Here is a 15266-nt window from a genome sequence, read left to right as displayed (position 1 = left end):
AGACACTCGATGAATCACTGCCGTGAGAGCTCTTGTTACCACTGGTAATCAACCACTTATCTATGGGAAGGGTGGGGACACTTTTATCACTTTATTTTGAATCTAGTTAACTACTTCACTGAACACGCGCTAGATTTCACCTTCTAGCTATTTCATTACCTTTGAGCTCACCCCGGAAGCCTGGCTGAAACCTGTTGACAGTCAAAATTGCTGTGAATAATAATCCATTCTTGTAGTCATTATTGCAAGGAAGTGGCGGTCACATAGTGTCTTATTCTTGTTAGTGGTTGTTAGGTGCTTGGTAAGTTGCTAGCCCAGAGGGTTAACAGGGGCAGTGTGATGAAATATGACTAGCGACTCTTGTCAACATTCCTACTGACAGGATCTGCTGGTCGGTTCTTTTTAAATAAGAGAGCAGTTAACGATGGGTCAGCATCCTAACATAATTCATGGAAAAGTGAATCTGGCGCTAGCAATATTTGTTCGTCGTAAGGCTTCCTTCGTTATGTGAAATATAGGTGAAATATAAGTATTTCATTGAAACTCAGCGGTCCTTCTACTACTCTCTGAGCCCCCAAGGGGGGCGCAACCCCCACTTTGAAAACTGCTATAGAGAACAGCATTGTTCGCGAATAGCTTCACGGGAACTCCTAGGTTAGCCAGTACTACCTTGCGGTTCTCCCTAAATTACTTTTACATTCGTCGAATTAGTTCCGTTGAGATCGACGTGTTGAGCTCCAAATGCAAAAATTTGTTCCAGTATTCGGTAAAAATGAATCACTAAACGCCAGGACGTAGGTGTATCGAATGGGTTCCGGAAGTCAAGCAACACGGTATCAACTTGAAAGCTTTTGTCTGTGAACCTCGCTATCTTACAGACGAACAGAGAGAGCTAACTTACTCAAGATATTTCTTTGTGGAATCAATGTGATTGATACAGCAGATTTCTGATTTTTGTTGTGACTATTGCGTGTGCATAAAACGTGTTCATAATTCAGTTACAAAAGCCTAATAACAATGCTCGTTGCTGTAATGACCTTGGCTGAAACCGGGAATGATCTGCGCTTTTTACCATTCGAGTTCTGAGAAAAATGGTAGTTGGTTAAAGGGAAACAGTGACGTACAATATTTATAAGAAACAAGAGGGAGCGATTAGAGTGGAAGACCAAGAACGAAGTGCTCATATTAAAATGAGTGTAAGATAGAGATGCAGTCTTTCATCACTACTGTTCAATCCATACATCGAAGAGGCAAAGACGGAAATAAAAGAAAGGTTAAAGAGTGGGATTAAAATTTGGGGTGAAAGGATGTCCATTAGAAGATTGGCTGATGACGTTACTATTCTCAGTGAAAGTGAAGAGCAATTACAGGATCTGGTGGATGGAATGAAGAGTTAATGAGTACAGAATATGAATTGAGAGTGAAACGCAGAAAGACGAAAGTAATGAGAAGTAGCAGAGATGAGAACTGCTAGAAACTTTACATCAAAATTGGTGATCACGATGTAGACGAAATTAATTCTATCTTGTAAGCAAAATAACCGATGACGGACGAAGCAAGGAAGATGTAAATAGCACACCAGCACAGGCAAGAAGGCATTCCTGTCTAAAAGACGTCGACTGGTATTAAACATAGACCCTAATCTGAGGCAGAAATTTCTGAGAATGTACGTTTTCAGAACAGCATTGGAAATGAAATGAGCGTTTGGCGTCATTGGCCGGGAGGCCCTTTGTGGGACAGGTCCGACCACCTTGGTGCACGTCTAATAAGACATTGGGCGACATGCGCGCCGGATTGGGATCAAATGATGATGAAGACAGCACAACACCCAGTCTCTGAGCGGAGAAAATCCCCGACCCAGCCGGGAATAGAACCCGGGCCCGCAGGACGGCAGTCCGTCACGCTGACCACTCAGCTATCGGGGCGGACAGCACAGCAGTGAACAGTAGTGAATCATGGAGGACGGAAAAATCGGAACAGAAGAGAATCGAAGAATTTGAAATGAGGAGCTACAAAAGAATGTTGAAAATTTGGTCGACTTATTAGATAAGGAATAAGGCAGTTCTCTGCAGAGTCAGCGAAGAGAGGAACATTTGGAAAGCATTGACAAAAAGAAGGGACAGGATGACAGGACACGTGTTAACAAGTTAGGGTACGACTTCCATGGTATTATATGGAGCTGTATAATGTATAAACTGTATAGAAAGACAGAGGTTGCAGTACGTCCAACAAAGCCAATAAGGAGTTAAGTTCGTGTTGTGCAAATGCCACTCTGAGATGAAGAGGTTAGCGCAGGAGAGGAATTCGTGCCGGGCTGTACTAAAAAAATAAAAGAAAAAAAATAAGAAATTACTCTTTGTTACCCCTGGGACTTACGATATTACGATAAACTAATAAACTACTGCTAGAAGTTGTAACGTTCCCTGACAACACTCACACTATTAATAAACTAAAATTTAACTGTACTATATACGCCGCTATGAAGCAATTTGTATATACTGTAATTATTTAACAAAAAATATTATTTAATTTTGTGTAAAGGACATTCGTTATTATTGTAATATTTTCTGTAGTAATATTCTCAATGTATTTATGATTGTAATATTTCTATACTCATAATGTAATTACGAAATGCGTCAATATCTGCGATAACAAAAATGTAAAATACAGCCGCAGATTGCAAAGAGACATTAACGGTTGATAGTGATATAAATAGGAATACATAGTGTGCATTCTTTGTCGTCTTCCTCGAGAGCTGAGAGTGAGAGGAAGCTGTGACGTAGCATTTTATGAATGGGTAGACTTCTTTTGTCTGTATCTAGAGTTAGCCGCCATTAGAGGAGAAATTACAAACTAATATAAGTTGAATTATTGTTGTGGTCTAAATACATTATAATTTATCAAAGTGTGTATTATTAATGTAAATTAGCTTGCCCATGTCATCTATAATATTTCTTTAAAGAATTTTCAGCATTTTTAGCGGTGTTGCTGGGCTGTGCCGCGACCGAACGATTTGCAGTGGCGGCACATTTAAAAAATTGTTCCGCTAAGAAAAATTAACCAAACCCGTAAATCGGGAGCAGATAAAAATTAGCAGTGAATTAAGAAAATGTTTTTCTTTCACAGCGATCCTGAGACTGACGGAATTTATTACTAGTTTCACATTTGTGCATTCATAGGCGGATAGTTAACGTTGAAATTTAAAAATTTTGGTTCTTTCAAATAACTTAAATATATAGTGAAGTGTGTTTTATCAATGATAATTAAACGTCGGCTTGGCAATATTTATCCATTTTCTGCTAATAGAGACAGTCTTGTGTTCCATAGCTAACGCCGGGAAAGAATTCAGTATATATTTTAAAAAAAAAACACTGCATTTAGAAAATGTGTGCCAAGGCCGAACTATGTAAAGGATTTAATTCTCAACTAAATATTCTTAATCAGTTAATATGAATTCACGTAATTTTAAGTGTACTTAATTCTGTCTAACTGAATTTTTATTACCACACGTAAATAAGAGGTTCTACAACAAAGTTCGTACGTACTGACTGAAAGAAAGATAAATTAACTAAAAACAATTTTAAAAAAGGTAACTGATTATTTTTTTTAATGTAATTTAATTTCATTAAATTGGCGCCCAACGTGGGGCCCGAATATGCAGTGGCCACAAAATACCCATGAGATAACTAGGGAATTATTGTAGTCGAACTTTGTTGGAGAACAATTAATTTTTTTCCGTGTACTGTATGTATTGCCTAACCAATATTGTGTGGTAATACCTGTATATGATTTTTTGCATGAGAACACTATATACCCAGAGGCAAGCTGAAGAAGAGAGCTCATTATATCGAAAAATTAATGACCTACCACAATACCAGGGGGCAGCTGCACCCAAGATAGATCACCAAAAGGTAAAGCTACAGTGTAGTTGTCCTGTGGGTAGTAAAGTAGCCTCAGTGCAGTGTTCTCGGATCATTAGTGATGTGCTTGTTGTTAGTGTTCTTTTTTTAAAAATAACAGGACATTTGAGTAGTTAGTCATTGTAGTATATAATAAGTGTGTTTCAACAAATGACCATTTCTTGTGTGATTATGTCAGTGAAACCTGAGTGTTAGGATATTTATTTCAGATTTTGTTTCTTTTGTTGACTATGGTTAGATTGCGTAGTCAGAAAGATATAAACATGGATAATGAACAATAGTTAGCAAGCAGTGATACCGAGTTAGAAAGTGGGGCACAAAGTAATGTCAGTGGCGTAGTTCAGGAAGTACAATGTGAGAATCTGGGGGCAGAAGGGCAAGAAATGTTGCCACTGCCAGCCAGTGATTCAGTTGAAGGTAGAAATACTGTACCACCCATAAGCACTAGACACGGACCAGGGAGTGGTGAGGTGTCAGAAGTGCAATCATTAGGAGTTATGTTCGAGCGCATGCTCAATTTCCAAGCTACGTTTATGCATGAACAAGCAGAGCGTGATCGACGCCAGCATGAGAGAGATTTGCAGTTAATGCAATCTTTGGAAGCTATGCAAAGTGAGATTGTCAGTTTGAAACAAAACTATGAAACCATACCCAAAGCGGTGCAAGAACTGATCGAAAGAGTAGATAATATCCAAGTGGCTAACGCCAGTATCGTGGGTGAAATCAGTGTACTGGCTAACAGGATGGAACAATTAGAAATTGACACAAGTCAAGTAATTGAGCACAAAATGTCCGAACAAGTGCACAAAATTGAAAACGAATTTATAAAACAAATAGACGAGAAGGTGCACGCCGCGATTGAAGCCAAAGACGTGGGCTCCAATGCGGAAGTGCAGAACCTAAAAAGGGCGGTGAACAGCTTGCTGCACGGCGACGCACAGGCGTGTGTCACGCCAGCCAGGTCCAACAATGATAGGCATATAAGTACAGCGGTGAAAAATTGCGACTGCGAGACAGAACAGGCAACCAATGTTAGCGGAACAAACAAATGTCACTCCAAAATTGTGATTGAAGAAAGCCTGATTAAAAACCGACAGTTTCAGATCTTTACAACGGAGAAGAAATCTGTTCACCCTGTAGTGTTTATCAAGGGATTTAGAAACATTTTGCCTAGCGTTTGGAGTCATACACAGAAAATACAGTTCGTTATGTCTTACATACAAGGAGATGCTGCATTATGGGCAACCGAAGCAGCTGACAGTTGCGACACATATGAGCAATTTGAAAAGGCATTCTTGGCCAAATATTGGTCAACATGTATTCAGGAGAGATTACGGAAAGAGGTATATAATCCAGAGCCGTATTCTTCACGATTAGGCAATTTGCGAAAATATTTTGAGAAATACATTAATAAGACCCGTTACTGGGACGAGCAGATTTCATCCCGGGATTTGATCAGACTTTTGAAATCACACTTGCCGATACACGTAAAGGAAAAACTTATACACGTACCGGAGAACGACATGGAACATTTCTTGTCTGTCCTGGACTCAATTGGCCTGATTCAGGAGGATGTTAAGGCAGCCTCTGAACAGGCTAGAAGTAACGGAAACGGTTACAGAAATGGTCGAAATAACACGCCTCCACCAAATAATGGAAACGGCGGAGGTAACAATAGGAGACAAGATTATGTACAAAACGGGAATAGGGGTAGAGACCGGAACGGCAATAGACCGCCGGTAAATAATGACCGGAAAAGGAGGTCAGAAGACCGATATGAAACAGGCCCACCAAGCAATAGTAGATGGAAAAATGCCAGGGGGCCGTGGACCACTAATACCTATAACGATGCAAACCGAACTTGGCCACAGAACCAGAGGCCCAGTCCGGACCGGCAAAACAGTGAAAGATATGACAATAACCGACCGCCACCACAAAATGCGCCAATTGCGCAACCGTGGCGGCCGATGCAACACAGCTTACACATAGTGGAGGTCAGCGACACAGAGCAGCCACACCCATCCACCTGTAATAATTCAACAAACTAGATTCAGCCGAGATACGCTCTCCATCGTCGGCTGAGGTTTGGAGTGAGAGCAGCCCGACACAGAACAAGACATCGGTAATCTGTATCCTCAGGTATAATGACGGGGTACAGATGGGACATGAATTAATAACTGAACCATCCACGTGCATAAAGGAGCACAAAGACAAAGTACAAGCGATAATAGAGATCATAATTAACAATATTGATGTGCAAGCAATCGTAGATATAGATGCTACTGTCAGTGTCATGAGTATGGACTTATTCAGAGTACTGGGGAAAGAAAAGCGTATGCTGACTTTTCCTGTGAACAATTGCAAAGTCACTGGAGCCATCAGTGCACAGCGACAAATAATTAAACTCCAAGTGCGGGTAGAGATGTATATAGGGGGAGAAGCCATAGCGTGCTCATTCCTGGTAGTAAAGGGTTTAAAGGTAGCCTGCATTTTGGGGGTAGATTTTTTGAGAGAAAGGGACGCAGTAATCGACCTTTCTCGGGGAAAATAAAGTTTGATGAACGCGGGTAAGAGGATAGAATTGTCCATGCTCAGATCTGAAGAGGTACCTGTGCCTAATTGTAATGCTATTTACATAAAATGTAGGAATCAGTGGATACTACATTTAGACAATCATTGTCAAGGACAAAATCTCTATTATCCAGACGTACAAAATGATCAATTAAAAGCAAATGTGGACGCACTTGTGAACAAAGTATCACAGTCCGAAAATTTGAACTCAATGCAACAGCAGGATTTGGTACAGTTATTATCTAACTATGCAGATGTATTTTCAGAACGACCAGGAATTGTTAAGGGGTATCAATACAATATCGAGGTGAAGCCTCACAAAACCTACTGTCGAGCCTCATACTCCATTCCTTAGTCCAAGAAGGAAATAGTACCTATCACTTAGCAGATCCCCAATCAGGGAGAGTACGGGGACTGTATCCGCGTAAGGATGTGAAAATATTCCTACAGTAAATGACTAATAGTCCTATGTGTTATGTGTAAAAAAAAAAAAAAAAAAAAAAAAAGGGACACCATTCTTTTGAAAATGAATGAACATTAATGATGTGTGATCCGTAGAGATAATGTACTAGTGTATAAGTATTTAGTTATAAGAATATGATTGACTTTCTCTTTTGTTTATGAATGTTGTGTTATGTCTTCTTTTAATTAGTGTTAGCTTAAACATGCTCTAAATGTCTGCACAGATAACCTGATTAGTGCAATTATTTATAGTGTTAAATTGTGACAGAGATCAGTCAGGAGCAACATTTTAGTACTGATTAGTTTGTGTACTGCATAATATTCTATATGTGTGTCAAACTTGAAATATTTCTTTGTACAATCTTTTCTATTACATGTATATGTGTATATATGTAGCTGTCAGATTGACAGATCCGAACCCAGAATAATACCAATAATATGAGACCCTGAGAACTTTATTTTCAAACCAGTGTTATCAAAGAGAATAATGCACCCAGTAGTGACCCGAGGGCACCATGGGAGGCAAACTTATTGCAAATTTAAGTAGCGCAAAGTTACGCACAAAGAAGCTTCAATTGAAGCATGTGCAGATCCAATCATTAAAAAAAGAGCTAGACTGATACAGTCAAGTCAATTTTAGCCTACAGAGACTACACTGTAGTTACGTAGGACCTTGCAAGTAAAGTGAGACATGATTTCAAAGGAGTTATTGAACAATATGCCTGAATCCGGCTGGAATGCACAAATAAAATCTACTCGAACATAAATATAGATGATTTTTGGGCAAACTAATACGAAATTTTAATATTTGTTACCATGTACGCAATTATCACACACCTTGGTAAAGAGCCAGCAAAGAAGTTACGAATGTGCTGTTACAAAAATTGCACAACGGACATTGTAAATGAAAAAAAAAACTTAAACAAAAGTGCAGTATTGTGTGGCAGAGACAGACAGTGACTGTTAAACCTGCAGCAATACGTCACGAGGTTGTTTTGAACAAGCAATAAGAAACTGTATCATCGCCGTGTGTGCAAGTGGACAAGGAACTAGCACGACACGAACAGTGAGCCGATAACGGACGGTGGACCAAGTTAGTGTCAAACTATAACTCTTTGTGTGTCAAGGGACGCTAGGAAAGCGCATTGACTACAGAGATACATTTTGTCCTAAGATGAAAACTTGCATGTGACTAATGACAAGTCATGACATGGTGAAAAAATATTGTGTGCCCATAAAACGTGTTACTGTGACAACGAAACATTGTGCAAACCAGACTAGTGAAGGCCTACTGAATAATAACTGCCAATAACTGTGTGCGTTTTTTCCCACAGCAGGAAAAATGCCCATAAGGATAGTACACTGTTTGTGAACTTGTTGCATGTTTGCAGGAGCACTGCAAGAAGATGTCACACGGGCGAGCTGATATACAACGCGCATCCGGCTACCTCAGCCATGCAGCGGCCGCAGCAGCCCGTAGCAGACCAGACAGCCACACGCCTCTCCGCGCCGTAGCTGTCAACACCGGGGGCGGTGACCTACACGGAGCCGACGCGCCGCGCCGAGCGCCGCTCAACAATCACTCCGCACCGCTCACCAACTACAGCATTATTGACATATTCCAAAATATTTACACAAACTGCATAACATGTCAATGACTCCATTTTTGATAAACATTGAACATTTATTATGTATACCCGTAAACTGATAAGAGAAAATGAACACTAACAAGTGTAGGAGATGGATTTGTAACACGTAGGTAGTGGGAACATTATGAAAAGTGACGTTGTGCTAAATGATTTCAAAAAACTAAGTGATATATCCTAGGACAAGTGACCTTGCAGTATATCGCAAAATTAATAATAACGAGTTGTTAATCACACACAAAAAACTTTCGTTCAACTGTATGTGACTGTGATATTATGTAACCGTAGATGACAAACTGCTAAATCAATTCAAAAGAATGACTGTTAAAGAGACAAGATTAATCATGAACCAACTGGGATGGCTGGGCTCCGGTACAGTTTTGCCCAGGTTTCCTGTCTGCCTTCGCCCAAATGGGGGAGCCATGAACATATATAACCCTGGGACTAATTAAAAGAGCCATTGCATTAAAAAAATACAGAATTGTAAAGAACGTTACTGGCACCATTGTGTCAAAGTATAGAAACTCTTTGCCAAATGCTGCCAGGGGGCAATGTAACGTTCCCTGGCAACACTCACACTATTAATAAACTAAAATTTAACTGTACTATATACGCCGCTATGAAGCAATTTGTATATACTGTAATTATTTAACAAAAAATATTATTTAATTTTGTGTAAAGGACATTCGTTATTATTGTAATATTTTCTGTAGTAATATTCTCAATGTATTTATGATTGTAATATTTCTATACTCATAATGTAATTACGAAATGCGTCAATATCTGCGATAACAAAAATGTAAAATACAGCCGCAGATTGCAAAGAGACATTAACGGTTGATAGTGATATAAATAGGAATACATAGTGTGCATTCTTTGTCGTCTTCCTCGAGAGCTGAGAGTGAGAGGAAGCTGTGACGTAGCATTTTATGAATGGGTAGACTTCTTTTGTCTGTATCTAGAGTTAGCCGCCATTAGAGGAGAAATTACAAACTAATATAAGTTGAATTATTGTTGTGGTCTAAATACATTATAATTTATCAAAGTGTGTATTATTAATGTAAATTAGCTTGCCCATGTCATCTATAATATTTCTTTAAAGAATTTTCAGCATTTTTAGCGGTGTTGCTGGGCTGTGCCGCGACCGAACGATTTGCAGTGGCGGCACATTTAAAAAATTGTTCCGCTAAGAAAAATTAACCAAACCCGTAAATCGGGAGCAGATAAAAATTAGCAGTGAATTAAGAAAATGTTTTTCTTTCACAGCGATCCTGAGACTGACGGAATTTATTACTAGTTTCACATTTGTGCATTCATAGGCGGATAGTTAACGTTGAAATTTAAAAATTTTGGTTCTTTCAAATAACTTAAATATATAGTGAAGTGTGTTTTATCAATGATAATTAAACGTCGGCTTGGCAATATTTATCCATTTTCTGCTAATAGAGACAGTCTTGTGTTCCATAGCTAACGCCGGGAAAGAATTCAGTAAATATTTAAAAAAAAACCACTGCATTTAGAAAATGTGTGCCAAGGCCGAATTATGCAAAGGATTTAATTCTCAACTAAATATTCTTAATCAGTTAATATGAATTCACGTAATTTTAAGTGTACGTAATTCTGTCTAAATGAATTTTTTTTACCACACGTAAATAAGAGGTTCTACAACAAAGTTCGTACGTACTGACTGAAAGAAAGATAAATTAACTAAAAACAATTTTAAAAAAGGTAACTGATTATTTTTTTAATGTAATTTTAGTAAAAAGTGGAGCAATTTCTTTCGCAGAACCTCACACTTTTCTCATCTGATCCACTGTCGGACAGTTTTAGTTCATTTTCTATCTCACAATCCCTTATCTCAGTACCTGCCAGCTAAGCATCAGTGCAATGGTAGAAAGAAGGACCCGTGTTACGATATTAAACAGCGAAACTATTTCGGGTGACCGAATTATTTCGGCCCTCTCTGCCAAGTTCTGTTTCGCTGCCAGTATGGTCAATGAGATACTGAGTAGTATATTTCAACTGCGCATATATTCACGGTAAAATTCTGGCGGTATACCGACCAAATGAAGTGCAGCGTCCAACAATAGTGAAATCATGACAACAATTTGACCAAGTCCGCACAGACTTGCGTGATGTTGACCCAGAATGAAGATTACCAGCCATTGCAGATTTTCGTACGATGACGACGTTCACACAGTTTTTCTCGTATGGCTCCTTTGTCAATGACTGGGTTTCTGCTGTCGAATAACTGAACGACTGATAGAACGTTCCGACTTTTGTTTGGAGAGATTTGGTGAGTATGGTGAGACACTTTTGTGTATCTGTATCGTTTTGAAGTGTAATGCAACATTGAATAAAAGATGCTTGGCCAGCAGTAATAATGTGAAACTTACCTTTCGAAGTCCTCTCGATCAAAATTACTCTTAGGCAGCAAACTGCCACTAAAAAGATTTCGCACTGTTTTGCAGTTCACGTTGCAGCGTTATTTCGTCGTAGAATAAAACAGAGTGGCGAATCGGGATTCGAGCTCCGCCAGGGTCATTTCATACGTTTCGATCAGCAGTTTGCAGCATATTCAAAGCGACCATTCAACCTCGACCCAAGAGAAACAGTTCGCATCGACTGTCAACTGACATTTGCGGAATTCACAAACGACACTGCTGGGAGAGAGAGGGAGAGAGAGAGGGAGAGAGAGAGAGAGAGAGAGAGAGAGAGATTAAATCACGCCCGCTATGTTTCCACTGCCGCCTGTCACGACAATTATTGACTGGTCGCCGTGCGCATCCAGATTCGCGTGCAGCGCCGGAGCGCGCGCTTAAAATGCGAACACAGAGGGCGGCAAGTAGTAGTTTTCTGAACAGCGGCCGCAACCGACCCCACCCGGCCGTCCCAGCGGGGATTCCGCCAACGCCGATGTAAATATTGCGTGAAATCCCAAACGTAATACGGAATTCGTTTAGTTATGATGCATGAGGGCAGCAGACCGCAGCCGGCGCGTTAAATGTGGACGCACCCCGCCTGTGGAGTCTCGCCTGTCAAAAACCATCGATGCCCCACGTCCCTAGGCAGACAGTGCAGACTTGGACTGCCCACTCATTCTGCATCGTAATTTCACGCATTTGTTGCGCACCTGTTATTCACACCGAAACTGGTGTGTTGACTAACACACAAAAAACATACTGTTTGTTCGTTAACGGAAAGCCTGTTTCTCGCGAATACTACGCTACTGGCCATTAAAATTGCTACACAAAGAAGAAATGGAGATGATAAACGGGTATTCATTGGACAAATATATTATACTAGAACTGACATGTGATTACATTTTCAAGCAATTAGGGTGCATAGATCCTGAGAAATCAGTACCCAGAACAACCACCTCTGGCCGTAATAACGGCCTTCATATGCCTGGGCATTGAGTCAAACAGAGCTTGGATGGCCTGTACAGGAACAACTGCCCATGCAGCTTCAACACGATACCACAGTTCATCAAGCGTAGTAACTGGCGTATTGTGACGAGCCAGTTGCTCGTGCACCATTGACCAGACGTTTTCAATTGGTGAGAGATCTGGAGAATCTGCTGGACAGGGCAGCAGCTGAACATTTTCTGTATCCAGAAACGCCCGTGCAGGACCTGCAACATGCGGGCGTGCATTATCCTGCTCAAATGTAGGGTTTCGCAGGGATCGAATGAAGAATAGAGCCACGGGTCGTAACACATCTGAAATGTAACGTCCACTGCTCAAAGTGTCGTCAATGCGAACAAGAGGTGACCGAGACGTGTAACCAATGGCACCCCATACCATCACGCCGGGTGATACGCCAGTATGGCGATGACGAATACACGCTTCCAATGTGTGTTCACGGCGATGTCGCCAAACACGGATGCGACCATCATGATGCTGTACACAGAACCTGGATTCACCCGAAAAAATGGTGTTTTGTCATTCGTGCTCCCAGGTTCGTCTTTGAGTACACCATCGCAGGCGCTCCTGTCTGTGATGCACCGTCAAGTGTAACCACAGCCATGGTCTCCTAAATGATAATCCATGCTGCTGTAAACGTCGAACTGTTCGTGCAGATGGTTGTTGTCTTACAAACGTCCCCATCTGTTGAGTCAGGTATCGAGACGTGGCTGTACGATCCGTTACAGCCATGCGGATAAGACGCCTGTCATTTCGACTGCTAGTGATAAGAGGCCGTTGGGATCCAGCACGGCGTTCCGTGTTACCGTCCTGAACCCACCGATTCCATATTCTTTTAACAGTCATTGGATCTCGACCAACGCGAGCAGCAATGTCGCGATACGATAAACCGCAATCGCGGTAAGCTACAATCCGACTTTTATCAAAGTCGGAAACGTGATGGTACGCATTTCTCCTCCTTACACGAGGCACCATAATAACGTTTCACCAGGCAACGCCGGTCAGCTGCTGTTTGTGTATGAGAAATCGGATGGTCAGCACGTTGTAGGTGTTGCCACCGGCGCCAACCTTGTGTGAATGCTCTGAAAAGTTAATCATTTGCATATCACAGCATCTTCTCCCTGTGGGCTAAATTTCGCGTCTATAGCACGTCATCTTCGGTGTGTAGCAATTTTAATGGCCAGTAGTGTAGTAAACTAATTAACCGGTCTCCGTTATTCTCTGTTTTTTTCTCGCCGTTCTTGTACTTCCGTTGCATGTGGAAGGAGTTACCATGCTATATTACTGTTCTGGAAACAACCATACTCAACATTTTATCCGTAAATCCATAATGCGCAGCACACCTCCCTGTAGAATATTCTTCTGGAGTTTGATGAACATCTCACTGAACCTTGTAAGTAGTACAAGTAAATTTGATCAGAACAAAAACTGGCACGTACGAGGGTGAGTCAACTGAAAACCTTAAATATATTTCTAAATATTATTTAATATGCAGACATGGTACAAAGCTGTATCACTTTTCAACATAATCTGCCCCACGCTCAATGCAAGTCCTCTAGTTCTTACAAAGTGCATGAATTAGTTTAGAAAAAAATTCTTTTGGTAGTCCGTGCAACCACTCATGCACCGCGTGGCGTACCTCTCCATAAGAACGGAACCTCTTTCCTACCACTGCGTCTTTGAGTGGTCCAAACAAATGGAAATCACTTGGGGCAAGGTCTGGTGAGTATGGTGGATGAGGAAGACATTCAAAATGCAGGTCTGTGATTGTTGCAACTGTTGTACGGGCAGTGTGTGGCCTTGCATTGTCATGTTGTAAAAGGACACCTGCTGACAGCAATCCACGTCCCTTTGATTTGATTGCAGGCCGCAGATGATTTTCTTAGGAGATGTGTGTATGATGCACTGGTGACAGTGGTCCCTCTAGGCATGTAATGCTCCAAAATGACGCCTTTTTCGTCCCAAAAGAGAGTCAGCATAACCTTCCCTGCTGATGGTTCTGTTCGAAACTTGTTTGGTTTTGGTGATGAGGAATGGCGCCATTCCTTGCTCGCTCTCTTCGTTTCCGGTTGGTGGAAGTGAGCCCAGGTTTCGTATCCAGTAACGACTCTCGCAAGGAAGCCATCACCTTCTCGTTCAAAGCCCCGAAGACGTTCCTCACAAGCATCAACACGTCGTTCTCTCATTTCAGGAGTCAGCTACCGTGGCACCCATCTTGCAGACACTTTGTGAAACTGGAGCACATCATGCACAATTTGGTGTGCTGTAAACATGCTGCAATGTCATTTAGTGTCACTCGGCGGTTTTCCTTCACTATGGCTTCAACTGCTGCAATGTTCTGTGGAGACACAACTCTTTGTGCCTGACCTGGACGAGGAGCATCTTCCACTGAAGTCGCACCATTTGCGTACTTCCTACTCCATTTGTAGACTTGCTGCTGTGACAAACATGCATCACCGTACTGAACCTTCATTCGTCGATGAATTTCAATACGTTTCACGCCTTCACTACGCAAAAACCGAATAACAGAACGCTGTTCTTCCCTGGTGGAAGTTCCAAGTGGGGCGGCCATCTTTATACTGGTACTGCGACGGTATGTGTGCATCTACACTATGCTGCCACTTACAGGCCATTCTGGACGCTGTTTGTAGCACTCTTACCAACTTACAGGATAACGGCCCGAAATTTCGATTTGTTATTACAAATTTAAGGTTTTCATTTAACTCACCCTCGTATAACTGACACGCAAGTTGCGTACTAAAAGAACCTGTACACTTACACATATTACTAAATTAATTGCCCGCCACGTTTTCGCATATCTATGTGAAGGTTAATATGAAGAACTAATGAAGGAATTTTGATAGAGATTTCGTTAATAGACTGATTCAGGAGTAAGGTTTATCTCTGTAATTCAAAATTTTAGTAACGATGAGTGTGTAACATAAGTATTGTCGTCTGTTCCACATTTAAACGGCGTTTAGAGTGACATCTCTTGGTTTTGATGAGAGCCTGGTACAGACGAGGCGATATGTGGCGAGAAAAGCAGAAGGCGATCGTCATGGAAAAATACTGAGCTAGCTGACGGTTCGGTGGAATTCCTAGCAGCAACATAGGCTTTGAAGTGGTGGTTGATGGGGGTTGTGAAGATACAGTTATAATATAACAGCGACACACTTTATTAAGATTGAACTCAGTCACTAAAATATTAAGCAAAATCTTCCAAAAACAATTATTTACAAGAG

Source organism: Schistocerca nitens, chromosome 1 (assembly GCF_023898315.1).
Source record: "Schistocerca nitens isolate TAMUIC-IGC-003100 chromosome 1, iqSchNite1.1, whole genome shotgun sequence".
Lineage (NCBI taxonomy): Eukaryota > Metazoa > Arthropoda > Insecta > Orthoptera > Acrididae > Schistocerca > Schistocerca nitens.
Note: the sequence above shows the minus strand (reverse complement) of the source record.